This window comes from Carassius gibelio, chromosome B22 (genome assembly GCF_023724105.1).
Source record: "Carassius gibelio isolate Cgi1373 ecotype wild population from Czech Republic chromosome B22, carGib1.2-hapl.c, whole genome shotgun sequence".
NCBI lineage: Eukaryota > Metazoa > Chordata > Actinopteri > Cypriniformes > Cyprinidae > Carassius > Carassius gibelio.
In genome coordinates this window covers 36,821,185-36,835,282 of record NC_068417.1, presented here as the reverse complement: position 1 = coordinate 36,835,282, position 14,098 = coordinate 36,821,185, and the positions used below count along the sequence as shown (strand labels likewise).

General features: G+C 33.7%; 1 long non-coding RNA gene across 3 annotated transcripts; it reads right to left on the bottom strand.

Moving 5' to 3' along the window:
• Positions 1-1,717: 1,717 nt before the first annotated feature.
• LOC127987381 (uncharacterized) lies at positions 1,718-8,707 on the bottom strand. Of its 3 annotated transcripts, none has more exons than XR_008161187.1 (7): positions 8,495-8,707; positions 6,284-6,355; positions 5,883-6,159; positions 3,162-3,233; positions 2,865-3,003; positions 2,623-2,786; positions 1,718-2,535 (listed from the first exon to the last, which is right to left on the bottom strand). It is a non-coding gene; the product is annotated as an uncharacterized LOC127987381 (long non-coding RNA). The 3 variants fall into 3 exon arrangements; XR_008161188.1 differs by having other exon boundaries at positions 1,718-2,531; XR_008161186.1 differs by having other exon boundaries at positions 1,718-2,786.
• Between the last annotated feature and the right edge of the window lie 5,391 nt (positions 8,708-14,098).

Below are 14,098 nucleotides of genomic sequence, written 5' to 3'. Positions count from 1 at the left end.
ATGAATAATTTGCCTATATACAATTCAACAACAATTTACAGATAGCAGATTTACACCATAAAAATAAAAAAGTTAATTGTAACCTTTTTTTTTTGGACAATTATGATCTTTTTTTTAACAATTCTGAGATCTACAAGATCTAAACACAATTATGATAGGTCAATTTACCCAATTAAATGAATTAAAAAAAAAATTAAATTGTGGGAGCCTTCAACATTCACATTGATAATACAAATGATTTGTTAGGACTTACATTTACAGAGTTAATAAACTCGTTTGGAGTCAAGCAAAAAACTCATCGTTTTATACATTTGCTAGATTTTAATTATATCACATGGAATAGATCTTACTGATACAGATATCGTACCTCAAAGTGATGATGTTACTGATGTTAACTATATGGCTCTGCATTATTGTTTTGGTAGAACTACTGCTCCAACGACCAAAGATAGATTCACAAATAACCTGCCTGAATTGTCTCAACTGCTCTGTGTACACATAAATACACAAGAACTAGACGAAATGACAAGCAATATGGGCACTATCTTCTCTAATGTCATGATCCAGTCACTGAACTTCCGGTAATTCACCACCAGAGTTCATCATCCACAACACAGACTCTTACACTACACAGTACACCCTGGAATACATTTCCCATAATTCATTGCACCAATCACATTCACCTAAAAACTATTACACACAGCTGCCACCAATTGCACACACACAGCACAATCATCAGACGGGCTTAATAAGCTTGGGACTTCCTCTCACATACTGACTAGTATTGTTCTGCGTATATCCCTCTCCTAGCGATAGCTGCATACAAAAGCCTTTCCGTGTTAGTTCTTTTAATCTTGTCTTAAGCATTATTCGGACGGGACTAGTTTCTATCTTTAGGTCACATCCCAAAACCATTGAAGATGATGGTTTTTGGGAAACCACAACTAGATCCTAGTGAACTGACAAATTACAGACCCATTTCAGAACGTTGTGTATGCTTGTGTATGTATAATTGTGCTCCATCCTGCAAGAAAAAAGATCTCTATGAAGAATTTCAGTCAGGTTTTAGGCCCCACCATAGCGAAGAAACCATACTTGTTAAAATTACAAATTACTTCCCTCTTGCGTCAGACCAAACGCATCTCATCTCATCATCTCAATTATCACCAGTAATGTATGGAGTGCCACAAGGATCTGACCTAGGCCCTCTGCTATTTTCAATATACTGTACAGGTTTCCCCTTGGTAATATTATTATAAAATAATTTTTTTATTAAAAAAAAAAGATTAGTTTCCGTTAAGCTGATGATACCATATATTTCAACTAGAACAGATGTTAATAATGTGTGTTAAAATGTAAAAGATTGGATGACTAACCCTTACAAATGACTGAACACCTGAGAATAGATGATGCAAATCCACCAGAGGACATCAGATGATGCCAAACCCGAAACAACATATAAAACTACACAATTTGGCTGTAAGTTTAATCGCCATATAAACACTGCAGTTAATAGTTTTCACTGTAGGCTATGTTTGATTACATGTCATTAACTAACTGCATGGATTTTACTGTACATTTCTGCTATACTGACATCATGAAGTCACTAAATCATTCATTCGTAACTGTCTTGAAGAGCGAATAAATAAATACAAACCCGATTCCGAAAAAATTGGGACACTGTACAAATTGTGAATGAAAACAGAATGCAATGATGTGGAAGTTTCAAATTTCAATATTTTATTCAGAATACAACATAGATGACATATCAAACATTTAAACTGAGAATATGTATCATTTTAAGGGAAAAATAAGTTGATTTCAAATTTCATGGCATCAACAAATCTCAAAAAAGTTGGGACAAGGCCATGTTTAACACTGTGTGGCATCCCCTCTTCTTTTTATAACAGTCTGCAAACGTCTGGTGACTGAGGAGACAAGTTGCTCAAGTTTAGGAATAGGAATGTTCTCCCATTCTTGTCTAATACAGGCTTCTAGTTGCTCAAGTGTCTTAGGTTTTCTTTGTCACATCTTCCTCTTTATGATGCGCCAAATGTTTTCTATGGGTGAAAGATCTGGACTGAAGGCTGGTCATTTCAGTACCCGGATCCTTCTTCTACACAGCCATGATGTTGTAATTGATGCAGTATGTGGACTGGTATTGTCATGATGAAAATGCAAGGTCTTCCCTGAAAGAGATGACGTCTGGATGGGAGGATATGTTGTTCTAGAACTTGTATATACCTTTCAGCATTGATGGTGCCTTTCCAGATGTGTAAGCTGCCCATGCCACACACACTCATGCAACCCCATACCATCAGAGATGCAGGCTTCTGAACTGAGCGCTGAAAACACCTTGGGTTGTCCTTGTCCTCTTTAGTCCGGATGACATGGCATCCCAGTTTTCCAAAAAGAACTTCAAATTTTGATTCTTCTGACCACAGAACAGTTTTCCACTTAGTATGCTTTTCCGGCCTTGACCCTTACTCACAGAGATTGTTCCAGATTCTCCTTGCTCGGAGGAACAATTACTGTCTGTAATTGTAATTTCAAACAAACTTCCAGTTAAACGTTATGTGTGTACTTTCAAATAAATAAATGTATGCAATTTGTGTATTCTACCTGAACAGTGGAACTTCTTGCTCTTGATCTGACTGATGCGCTTGTTGGCGAATCATCGAGGACTGGAGCATCGTGCGGCGCTGGTCTCAATCGTGTTGGAGCGCATAAAGTCCGCCAGCCACTTCAAACCACAATCACAGACGAATGGGTTTTGAGCTAAATGACTGAAAGAAAGTCAACAATAAAATGTCTTGATTACAGTAAGTGCCCATATCAACTGTTTGTTCTATAACATCTCTTACAGAGTCTGGATGGATTCCAGCGGAGTAAATGTGCCTTTGGCTAGAGTCTGGATCTTATTGTCATACAGGGACAATAGGTTCTCAAGGTCATGGAAGACATTGGCTCGCACACAGTGGATTTTACTGGCATTTTAATAGTCTGAAATAGAGAAAGACAGACAGCTCAGAGATTTCAAAGACTGTCTGGATGATGCTGTTTCAGTCTGCTACTTTATTCAAGGACCATTAAGCAATGCCATTGTGACATTATTCATATGTGGGTGGTAATTTTACATTGACAGGCTTTTCTGTACTTACAGTAACTCTAATGCACTCAATCTGTCAAAAACACCTCGAGGCAGATCTGCAATCTTATTTCCATAAAGAATCCTTTAAAACAAAACACAATTATGAGATACAATGATGATAAAAAACTGTTTCATTTGAACAAAGTCTGCAGGTTTCACAAAACCAATAGGATTTAAGCATTTCACAAATCAGCAACTAATTGAACCAAAACATTTTGGACATGTCCAACTTGTAATGGATCCATTTAACAACTCAGATCCCTTGAACCAAAAATGTATTTGGGAATGAATCGTTCAGACTGAGTTTGTGAACTGGTTCAACTGTGAATCAGTCATTACTAAATTAATGAATGAAAATTAATACTAATGACGTCTATGTTGAATTCTACATGAATTTCTCCTTCTATTTAATTAGCATCTCATTCATTAATTATTTTTTTAGTTCATAAAACCAGTCTGAATGTTTCATTCGCAAATGAGACTGAATCTGTCCTTGTTGTTCTCAAGTCAACACTAAAGTGACTCACAGAACCAAATCTTTTGCACATTAATCGACTCACCAATTCTTCGAACCAAAAAAAAACAAACAAACAACAACATTTGGGAATTAATGGTTCAAACTGAGTTTGTGAACTGGTTCAACTGATTGACAGATTGAAATGAATGATTCAATAATTAATTAATATACAAACTACAGATCTTTTCTGTACATGTCAGATTTGTAATGAGTCGGATTAACAACTCAACAGTTCACTGAACCAAGAACCAGTTTGTGAATGAATCTGCATGAGTCTGTGAACAATCGGTACTGATTCATTGAAAAGATTAGACTCAAGTTCATTCATGAATCAGATATCTGTACTTTCTGAAATATATAAATTAATGTATCGAAGTCTGATTCTTGAATTGATGACTACAGTATAAAGTACTTAGCGACTGAACTGCTGAATCAAAAGTTCAGAAGAGCCAGTTAGCAGTAATGAATCAAACTGAATCAGAAGTTCAGAAGAGCCAGTTAGCAGTAATGAATCAAACTTACTAAATGCAAGTCTATGAGATTTTATCACCCGTTTTATCAAAAAAAAAAAAAAGACCCTCTGTTCCCTCTGAGCTGAATCACACTTATCCTCATGCAGTCAAATCATTTAAGATGTGTGTGCTAAAGACAACTAGCGCTGCAGGCTAGACACACACTCATATATTTACACAAATTGCACACTTTCACAAAAGAGCCCTGCTAAGATTCTCCCAGCACAAAAGATGTTTACACAGAACTCTTCAAGCTACATGATGCATGATTCAACACATCTAATAACCGCACACATATGAACATGTTGGAAATATACACGCATTAATATGCAGATTAAATGATTGTATACGTGAGTCGTGTAAAGTTTACACCACATGAAGGCGTGTTGCTTACAGATTTGAATAAATGGATATGTAATTCTCAAAACAATAATGTAAAACAAAATTATTCTTTGTGATTATATGTTTATATTGTATTTATTATTTGTACTCATGTGCAAAGTAATTGTTTATTGTGATTTTTATTATTAATACATGCATTTATTATTACATGCTACTCATTTTCGGCTCCTGAAAAAAAATAAATAATTGAAAATATAATTTCCTGCTGTGGAAAAATGAGTGTTTTCTCCAAACTCTGTTGGAAATCATTTCTTGAAGGTTGGTGTTGTTTGAAGGAGCATTAGCAGTAATGTCTACATCAACATTTCTGTTGCAGAATGATTTTATCGTATGATGTCTGTAGGCTTTATGAGACCTTCTGCAGCATTTTTATGAGTTTATATCTCGGTTATTTCAAATAACTCAGTTTTCTGATTTGCCCTATCAAAAACACACATTGGAAATATGTTTATAATGTTTAAAGGTTGTTTTTTTCTCCCTCCTTTTATTCTCTGGCATGTAATTCTGTAAAACAAACATATTGAGACTGAATTAATTTATGGAAATGAATGGAAATGACATTTTTGTCATTTAATAAAATGGCAGAATTCTTCTGAGACTAATTTCACAGCAAACATTGTATTTATCCAAAACACACAAATTACATAATAACTTTAGTTGTTTTTTTTTATTACAGCTTAATTACAAATAATACACCATAATAATAATATTCTCTAGCCTCCATAGTAAACAAGTGCACTGACATTTGAAAATACATATTTTAAACACAGCAAAACTGATGATTTAAAACTGAAAATCACATATGACTTTCACGCAGAAAGTTTTGAAATGGTTTATGATTGTTTTACACTGCCTTGAGATTATAATAATAAAAATATTATCATATATTTAGGATGTATTTGCATAGTCTATGTTTGGGGCTCTAACAAAATAAATTCCTAAAAATAGTCAAAAATAAATGATTAATTCCAGTTAAGAAAAAACGTTTACGTGACCTTAGTAGGATTTTAGCTTTAAAAAAGTTTATTTATTTATTTTAATTAAACCCCTTAAACATAAAAGTTTAAGATACAAAATGTGACCTTCATACTATTTATAAAAAGGTAAAAAGTTGAAAAACTGTAATTATATATATATATATATATATATATATATATATATATATATATATATATATATATATATATATATATATAATGTATAATTACAATTTTTATCTATAAAATGGTAGTAAAAATTAACCCAAAAATAAAATAAAACATCCAAAACTACAGCCCATGTCCCAAGAGACCAGGTTTACCGGAGCATATGAAGTTGAGGCCGTGTGGGTTGGTGTAAGTGTAAAGAGTGTAAAGTCCCAGCGTCACTCTCTGTCTGAGCCACTGAGACAGCCATGACAAATGACAGTCACACCGCAGACTGTTAGAGTGCAGCCGGCTATGAAAACAAAAGCAGAAAACTGATGAAAACGGACTTTGCAAGTATCACATACAGTCAATACATACAGGACCTCCAGGACTCCCATGGCCCGAAACGCTCCATCCTCAATGCAGCTGATGTGGCTCTTATCCAGCTGTCTGAGATCAACACAAACACAGTGGGACACAAGACATTTTGATCATTTAAAGGTTACATTTAAATCATGTTATTGGGGAACTTAATCATTTATAGATAAATAAAGTTGTGTGAATTTTAACTCACAAGTTCTTGATGTCTGTGGCTCCTCTAAATGCTCTTCTTGGTATCATCTGGATAGCATTTTCACTTAAGTCCCTAATTAAAAGAGTTTGCAAAAGGTCTACTTGAGTTAAATAAATAATTATTCATGCAAAATAGAACTGAAACGCAAGGTTAGGTTAGAAAACATAAAAAAAATAATAAAAAAAAATAATCAAAGACAAGATGCAACTTTTAGTGCTGTTTTAGGTTGGAAGACCCATACAGTACATTCAAGATTGCGATGAGTTTGTTTCTTCATCAAATTTCGAGAAATGTAGCATTGCATCATTTGATCCTCTGCAGTGAATGGGTGCCATCAGAATGAGAGTCCAAACAGCTGATAAAAACATCACAATAATCCACATCCCTCCAGTCCATCAGTTAATGTCTTGTGAAGTGAAAACCGGCTAGCTTGTTTGTGGAAACAGGTCCATCATTGGGATGTTTTTCACTTCAAACCGTCCTTTCTGGCCAAAATATCCATAATAATGCTTCCTCCAGTGAAAAAAAGCCCCCATCTCCTGTCGTCAGTCAAATCAAAATACAACACACTTGTTTGGAACAGTTTTGCTTACCCTGACACTATTTCACACGTAATTCATACTAGAAGATGTTTTCACTGGAGGAAGCAATATTATAGATAGAGGACTCATGTTTTAGCTGGAAGCAATGGTTAAAACATCTTAATGATGGATTTGTTTCTTACAATCATGCAGTTTTTGGCTACTCAAGCAATAAACTGATGGTCTGGAGTGGTGTGGATTACTTATGGATTATTGTGATGTTTTTATCAGCTATTTGGACTCTCATTCTGACGGCACCCATTCACTGCAGAGGATCCAATGATGCAATGCTAAATTTCTCGAAATCTGTTGAAGAAACAAACTCATCTGCAATATCTTTGTTGGCCTGAGGGTGAGGACATTTACTTATTTATGTATCTATTACTTTGATTAACTATTCCTTTGGTAGCTTATTTCTAGTCAATCTTGGCAAATCTCAATTTTCACAAACACAATTTGAGATATTCTTGAGATGTCAAAGCTGTTCTATTATGACCTTTAACCATAAAAAAAAATGTCCCTGCATGAATAATATTTCCAAATTGGTGATAAAATAAGCGTCACACAATCCCACTGCCATAGTTTTGAAATGCATCTATATTTCATATCTAGTCATGCACAGTGCTGTTCAGCAGGAAATAGACATTTAATAGAAGAACATCTGGATTCCTAAATGTCATTTCATCTGTTTTCTCTCCATGTGAAAGCAATCGGTGACCTTTTCCTAATGCATGTGATTTTTGCAGCAATTGGTTCAAGATACAGTCGCTGTTTGATAAAGGCCTTTTATGTTCCTTCAGGATGACCAAAGAGTACAGCAAATTAAAGCTCATTTTCTTAGTTTAAGGAGTAAAATGCAGTAAAAAGCTAAAAGCTAACAGCAGACACTGAGCATTAGCTGTATCATTAGTGTCATTTGCTAAGGCACTATTTCCAGTAGAAGTCAGGACACTGAGCAAGTACAATGAATCATACACATAATAAGAAACCTAATCAATTGTGAAATGGAGTAAGAAAAGAAAATGCTGAATATTTTTTAACAAATGGAGTCAGTTTTTCTGTTACTTAGTGTATAAATGAACACAAAACCTCCAGCTGTTTAACTCTGAAATGTGAATGTGGATCTAAAATGGATTGTGCGTTCAATTGCTTCTTATGTTTTTAAATTGCAAATATGGATAAATATGGATCTTAGTTTGTATCATTATTAATGGAATGCATATGTAGGTCAAAATAAAATGTAAACATTTAAACATCATATAAACATTTATATGATATTTAATGCATTCCATGGGTAATTTTTTCATAAAATGTTAATCTAAAATATGTAATAAATTTTAGATTAGTTAAGCATCATGATATCACATTTCAATTAACAAAATGCTCACAAAAAATATTGTTTTACACAAATAAGATCCATTATTTATTACAGAATAATACAGATTTATGAAGTAAAATGCACCAAATTGCTCATATTTGACCCACATATATACTCTGTGACACAGTTTAATTGTATATTCATTCTAGAGTTAATTAATTTGACACTCATGTAAATGTAAGCAATTATTTCTGCTCTAGAGAGCAATCAGATTTCATTGCCTGTCATTCCAACATGTTATTTTCTACTTACCAGCTTATTACCTGTGAATGCTGGCCACTGGTTACAGGTCCACTCAGGTAATTATCTGAGAAAAAGACCCCAGTAATCTCACGTATTAATGCAATAAAATTCAGAGATATGAGTATGAACTCAACATTTCTCATTGGATTCAGGAGTGAAATTGCTCTCTATTTGTACTGTATGTATCAATTGCATTTTCAAACAAAACTTTCCTCTGGGTTAGATAAGTGTTCATTTGAGTTCAACTGGTTGGGTAAAATGCCAACATTTTCTAAAAATTATTTACTAAATTATTTTCTTATAAAAATATTGTTTAAATATTACAACCAAAAGATGAAGAAGAAGAGGACAATAAAGACCTGAGTGGGAAAAAACGAGCAACAATTTCTGGGATCTGACAGACTGGCCACACTGGTTTCCTTTTGTTAGCTGTCATCTTTCTTACTGTAGATTCATATTTTTGTGTTTGACGCACTGTTTACTAAGGTATATTAAATGTTAACACAGGCAAAATGAATTCATCAGAAGCTCAAAGACAGTGAATAAACAGTAAATAGAGTGGAAATGACTGAAAGAATGAAGAGAATGGGGGGAAAAATCTAATTTGTGTCTATCACTGTGCCTTTTAAATTGTTACACATATTGTACATAACCAAAGATACAGAATTTTATATTTCTTATTTGTTATTTTTTAATTAGCTTATGTTTTGTAAGATGAATACTAGCAGTACACTAGCTGATTAACATGCTATCCTAAGTGTCTTTAAGGTACTTACAGAAGCATGAACTTTACACCTCAGGTGTGCATTACATTTCAATAATTTTATAGACTGTCATAAATAGTTCCTCATGTCACCACTTTCACTACAACTAGACAAAGTTCTTGAAAGCACATGAAAATTGGCTTTGCACTGTAAAATGAAAATTTTGTTACCATGTACAACAATCATTCGGTGCAATGACTACTTTAAGACCAGCAACATTTTAAAAGTAACAGATCTTTGCAAGCTGTAAAGCACAACACCCCTCTAGCATAACAACCAGCTGACAAAACATTCACTACTAGCATTAGAAAACACTTCAACTAACCTTTAGAAATATGTGTAATTGTTGCATTTAAAGGTTAAGTTAGGTCATCTGCTCACATGGAGTAAGTCATTGGTCTGTAGCTAATTTAACAATAATATATGGGAAAAAAATCTCAATATTCAAGGTTGTATATGATGCTAGTTTAGGCAAATATATATATATATATAAAACTTGGACTCAATTCACTAAACTTCTAAATATATAATAATAACAATAATAATAATGATAATAATAATACTTTATATATATATATATATATATATATATATATATATATATATATATATATATATATTAATTTATATATTATATATATAGACATATTATTAATGAAATAACAGGCCACTTAAGTATACTTGAAGAGAGACATTTTCATGACTATGTTACTAATAACATTTAAGGAAAATACTAATTAAATGTTTTACTTTAAAATACATTTTAAACCATCATGTTTTAATAATTTGTCATGTTTAAAAGTCCACTTATTTTGATGTGTTTACGAACATACTAAAGCACATGTAAAGTACTTGATTATAATGTTACAATATTACATTTAAAGTTAATGTATTTTGCATTTACAAAATAGCAACTACATGTGTAATAACAAATATATTTAAATACACAAATTTCACAGTATATTTTCATTAAGATTAAATTCTTGAAAGAAAATTATGAATGTGATATTAGATAATAAGATAAAAGCATGAGACAATAGTGAAATTACTGTACATAAAAAATCTACCTAAAGCCAATATAATTGGGTCAAAAAAGCACTGTAAAGTTTTTGCACATAATTTGAAACTACAATACATTTTCATTTTATTGCAGTTAAAATGCGAAGTGTCTGAATATATTACATTCATTTCACACTTACATATATATATTTTTAAGTATATTGTTTACATAATAATTACTCATTTAAATAATATGTTAAAGTAAAAATATGTTGATTCCAACTGAGTTTGGTTAGTTTTGCAAGCTAACAATGGGATACACTAATGAACACAAAATCATAAACATAGCACACAAAAATATAGCTAAAAATAGTTTTACTTTTAATCAATACATAAATATACTGAAAGAGCTTTAACTATATCTATAATGGAATTCCCGCATTATCATACGCTATCTTGTATTTTTGTTGGACTGAGCTTGCTGCAATACATTTATGGGATTTTCTTACTTAAAACGAATGATGATATTTATGATTTTGTCCTAAATGAGATTTCTTAGAACAAATTGGTTCCTACGGTATAGAACAGACTTTGTATTAGGATTGCACTAATAGTCCATAAAATGCTATCTTTAAAGGCAGATGTCTTGCTTTTGGAATAAAGCTATTCACGCTACAGTATCCTGTCAAATAAGGTCAGTTTCTGAACGTTCCTGAATAGAGGAGACAGGAATAGTGTGATCGCTGAAGCATAATTAGTCTTTTTTCTGTCATTGGTACGTAACATACACATTCTTAGCTAAGTTCTCACCCGGTTTGAGCAAGTGAAAAAATGTTCTACCCAAAGTGACAGAGTTGAGGAAAAATCTACGTACCAATCATAATTAGCAATCACCTCTCTTATTTTCTCTCTTAATTAAATGTGTTAATTAACTGTGCATGGAGAACTCCACCATGGTACCAATTAACAAAGCTAGCCTAATGAATCTTTGGATTCCCTTTATTAGGAGACTATTACTTGTTTCAAATGAACTAGATCTTGCTTTGTTCAATTGTTCGCAAAAAATTCAAACAAATAGCAAGAAAGGAACACACATTAACCACATGACCCTCATTATCATAAACCAATATTCCAGAGGTTACCAAAATGAGTGTCTCTGAAGGAAAAACCTTATGAATTTCATTTATAATAATCTTAATCTTTCCCTAAAGGCATGTGTGGGTGGTAAGGGGTGTTCGCAGGCAGATTGACTGAATGCATCACATCCATATGGCAATTTCTTAATGAGACAACATGTGAAATGGCATTAACAAACAACCAAATAACTATTTTTTTGCACCCATTGTGCCTCTTTCCATAAATTCCACAAATTCCTACATAGTTTCCTTTTTGACCCACTGCCCCCGACAGTGCAGACTTCACCAACTGTATCTTTATTCAACGATAAAAACTCGACTTTGACTAACCACAGCTAACATCCACGAAGACACTACACAAGCACATGAAAGGTGTTTTGATGCAAATTCATTGGTAGAAGCTAGGCGAATTAGCCAGACGCTAATGTTTATTGTCATGTTTCCCAAAAAAATGCCTATAAAGATGTATATAAACTGTAATTAGCATGCAATAAGTGTGTGAAAACATATTCAGTTTGCATGAAAGTCCATCATTATGTTTTTTGAAGTATGCTACAGTGGTTTTCTTTTTCATAAAGGTTGATTCCAGTTGCATTTGTGAGAATGCTAGCAAAGCTAACAATGGGATACATGAATAAGCATAGCATAATAAATGAAAAGCTCATAAATATACCCAATTATGTTTTTTTTTTCTTGATTGTCCCTGACAGGCCAGAGTTTACCAACAGTATACGTGACTCTGGACCACAAAAACAATCTTAAAGGGTTACTTTACCCAAAAAGAAAATTAGTATGTGTTTTAGGAATCCTAGGTGTATATGGCTTCTTTCAGATGAATCCAGTCAGAGTTATATTAAAAATTGTCTTTGATCTTTCAAGCTCTATCGTTGCAGTCAGTGGGTGTTGCATTGCTTCGGTCCTAAAGACATGAAATAAAAAGCACCAATCCATAAAAAAGGCTCCGGGGGGTGAATAAAGGCCTCCTGTATTGAATCGATGCGTATTTGTCACTTATAATCACTTTATTATAACTTGCGCCAACAGTTGTACACGGAAACAGCTCCGGGCCGATGACGTATGGGGACAGAGTTGCACATGTACTGGTGAATCTTGTGTGAGTGCACGCGTTTATATGTTAGATTAGTTTATATGTCTTAGATTTATCTAATAAAGCCTTATTCATATTGAAAAGAGAAGTATCTTGTGTTTTGTGCTTACAAGTTAATGTCTTAAACTGCCGATCTTGTTACTGTGCTAATTGATAGTGTTTTCACTATAGTTTGGATATTAGTATCCAGCGCAGATTTGATGTTAAACGGCTCGTTCAGTGAATCGCAGGCCGTCTCAGTGATCAGCCATGAAACAGTGATTCTGTTCAAATTCCCTTTAAAATCTTAAATCATTCCCTATGAGCTAAATTGACCTGTTTCCCTTACAACAAATTGTAATTCTGCCTGTATTTGTCAACCCTGTTACTAAAATGATTTCTATTGTTAAGTTATTAAAATTCTAACATTTTCTTAATGTGTGGTAAAACACAAGCCAACAATTCAACTCAAACTAGCTTAATTTAGATATATTCAACCCTGTTGCCCATTCAGATGAGATGCCCAAGGGGAGTACATAGACATAGGAAAATTATATAAAACATGCATAAATGCAATTAATTTGAAGACAAACTGATCCCCCAAAAAAACCCTATGTTATTATATTGGATTCCAGGCACAGTGCTAAATCGTCCATGATTCTTTTGTGAAATCTGGATTTTTTTATCAGGTTATGGAATATATTAAAACATGCAAAAGGGCAAGTGAAGGTTAATTTCAAAATGACTATGATAAATTTTACACATCCAGCTTTGGGGACTCTGGGAACCCAGATATTAAAAATGCACTAAATTCAAACAGAACCTGAGGGTTAAATGCTTCAAATATTATATTAAACCTATAAATCCTACTGTATCATTTTTGATATGAAACTAAGTCATATTAGACAGATATTTACATGCATTTTATGCATTTCTATAATGTTATGTCAAGACTTCATTGAATTACATAACAAACTATCAGAAATTAATTTTTCTTTTTGTCCATATAAATATCAGCATCTGCACCAAATTGCATATTTTGCTCAGTCAGAATGAGTTTTTTTTTCTAATTAAAAATTATGTCACGCTGTCAGTCTCTGTTTTCCTGGGTGTCCCCTAGTGAGCTCACTTCTCCTTAGGCACTTCACCATAGGCACTTTAATTCCGCTAGTCTGGTCATGTCGTCACAGTAATTGCACTCCAATTAAATCGCACAAGTGCTGACAATCCTTTGTCATTAGTCTCCCTATATAGAGCTGTCTTTCTCTGTTGTCTGTATGGAGTCCTTACCCTATGTGTGAGTTGTGCTCGTCTCCTGAGTCTTCCCGTTACCTTCTTGTTCCTCCGAGTTCTTATCCGTTTCATCCGGTTCCCTCTTTTGTTTGGTTTGTCTCCCATGACTGTTTATTTTGTATTTTTCCCTTCTGTAAATAAAAACCCATACTTGCAATTGGATCCTACCCTCTCCTTGTGTTTTCCCAAACCCAACCGTCACAGAAGGACTCCATCAACTTGGATCCAGCGGTATGTCTGCTGCCATGTTCTCCCCAGCCAGCAAGCGGGAGAAAGGTGGCTTCGAGGGCTCTCGCCTAGTGGTGTTCCGGGGAACCAGGGGAGGTTGCTCCGG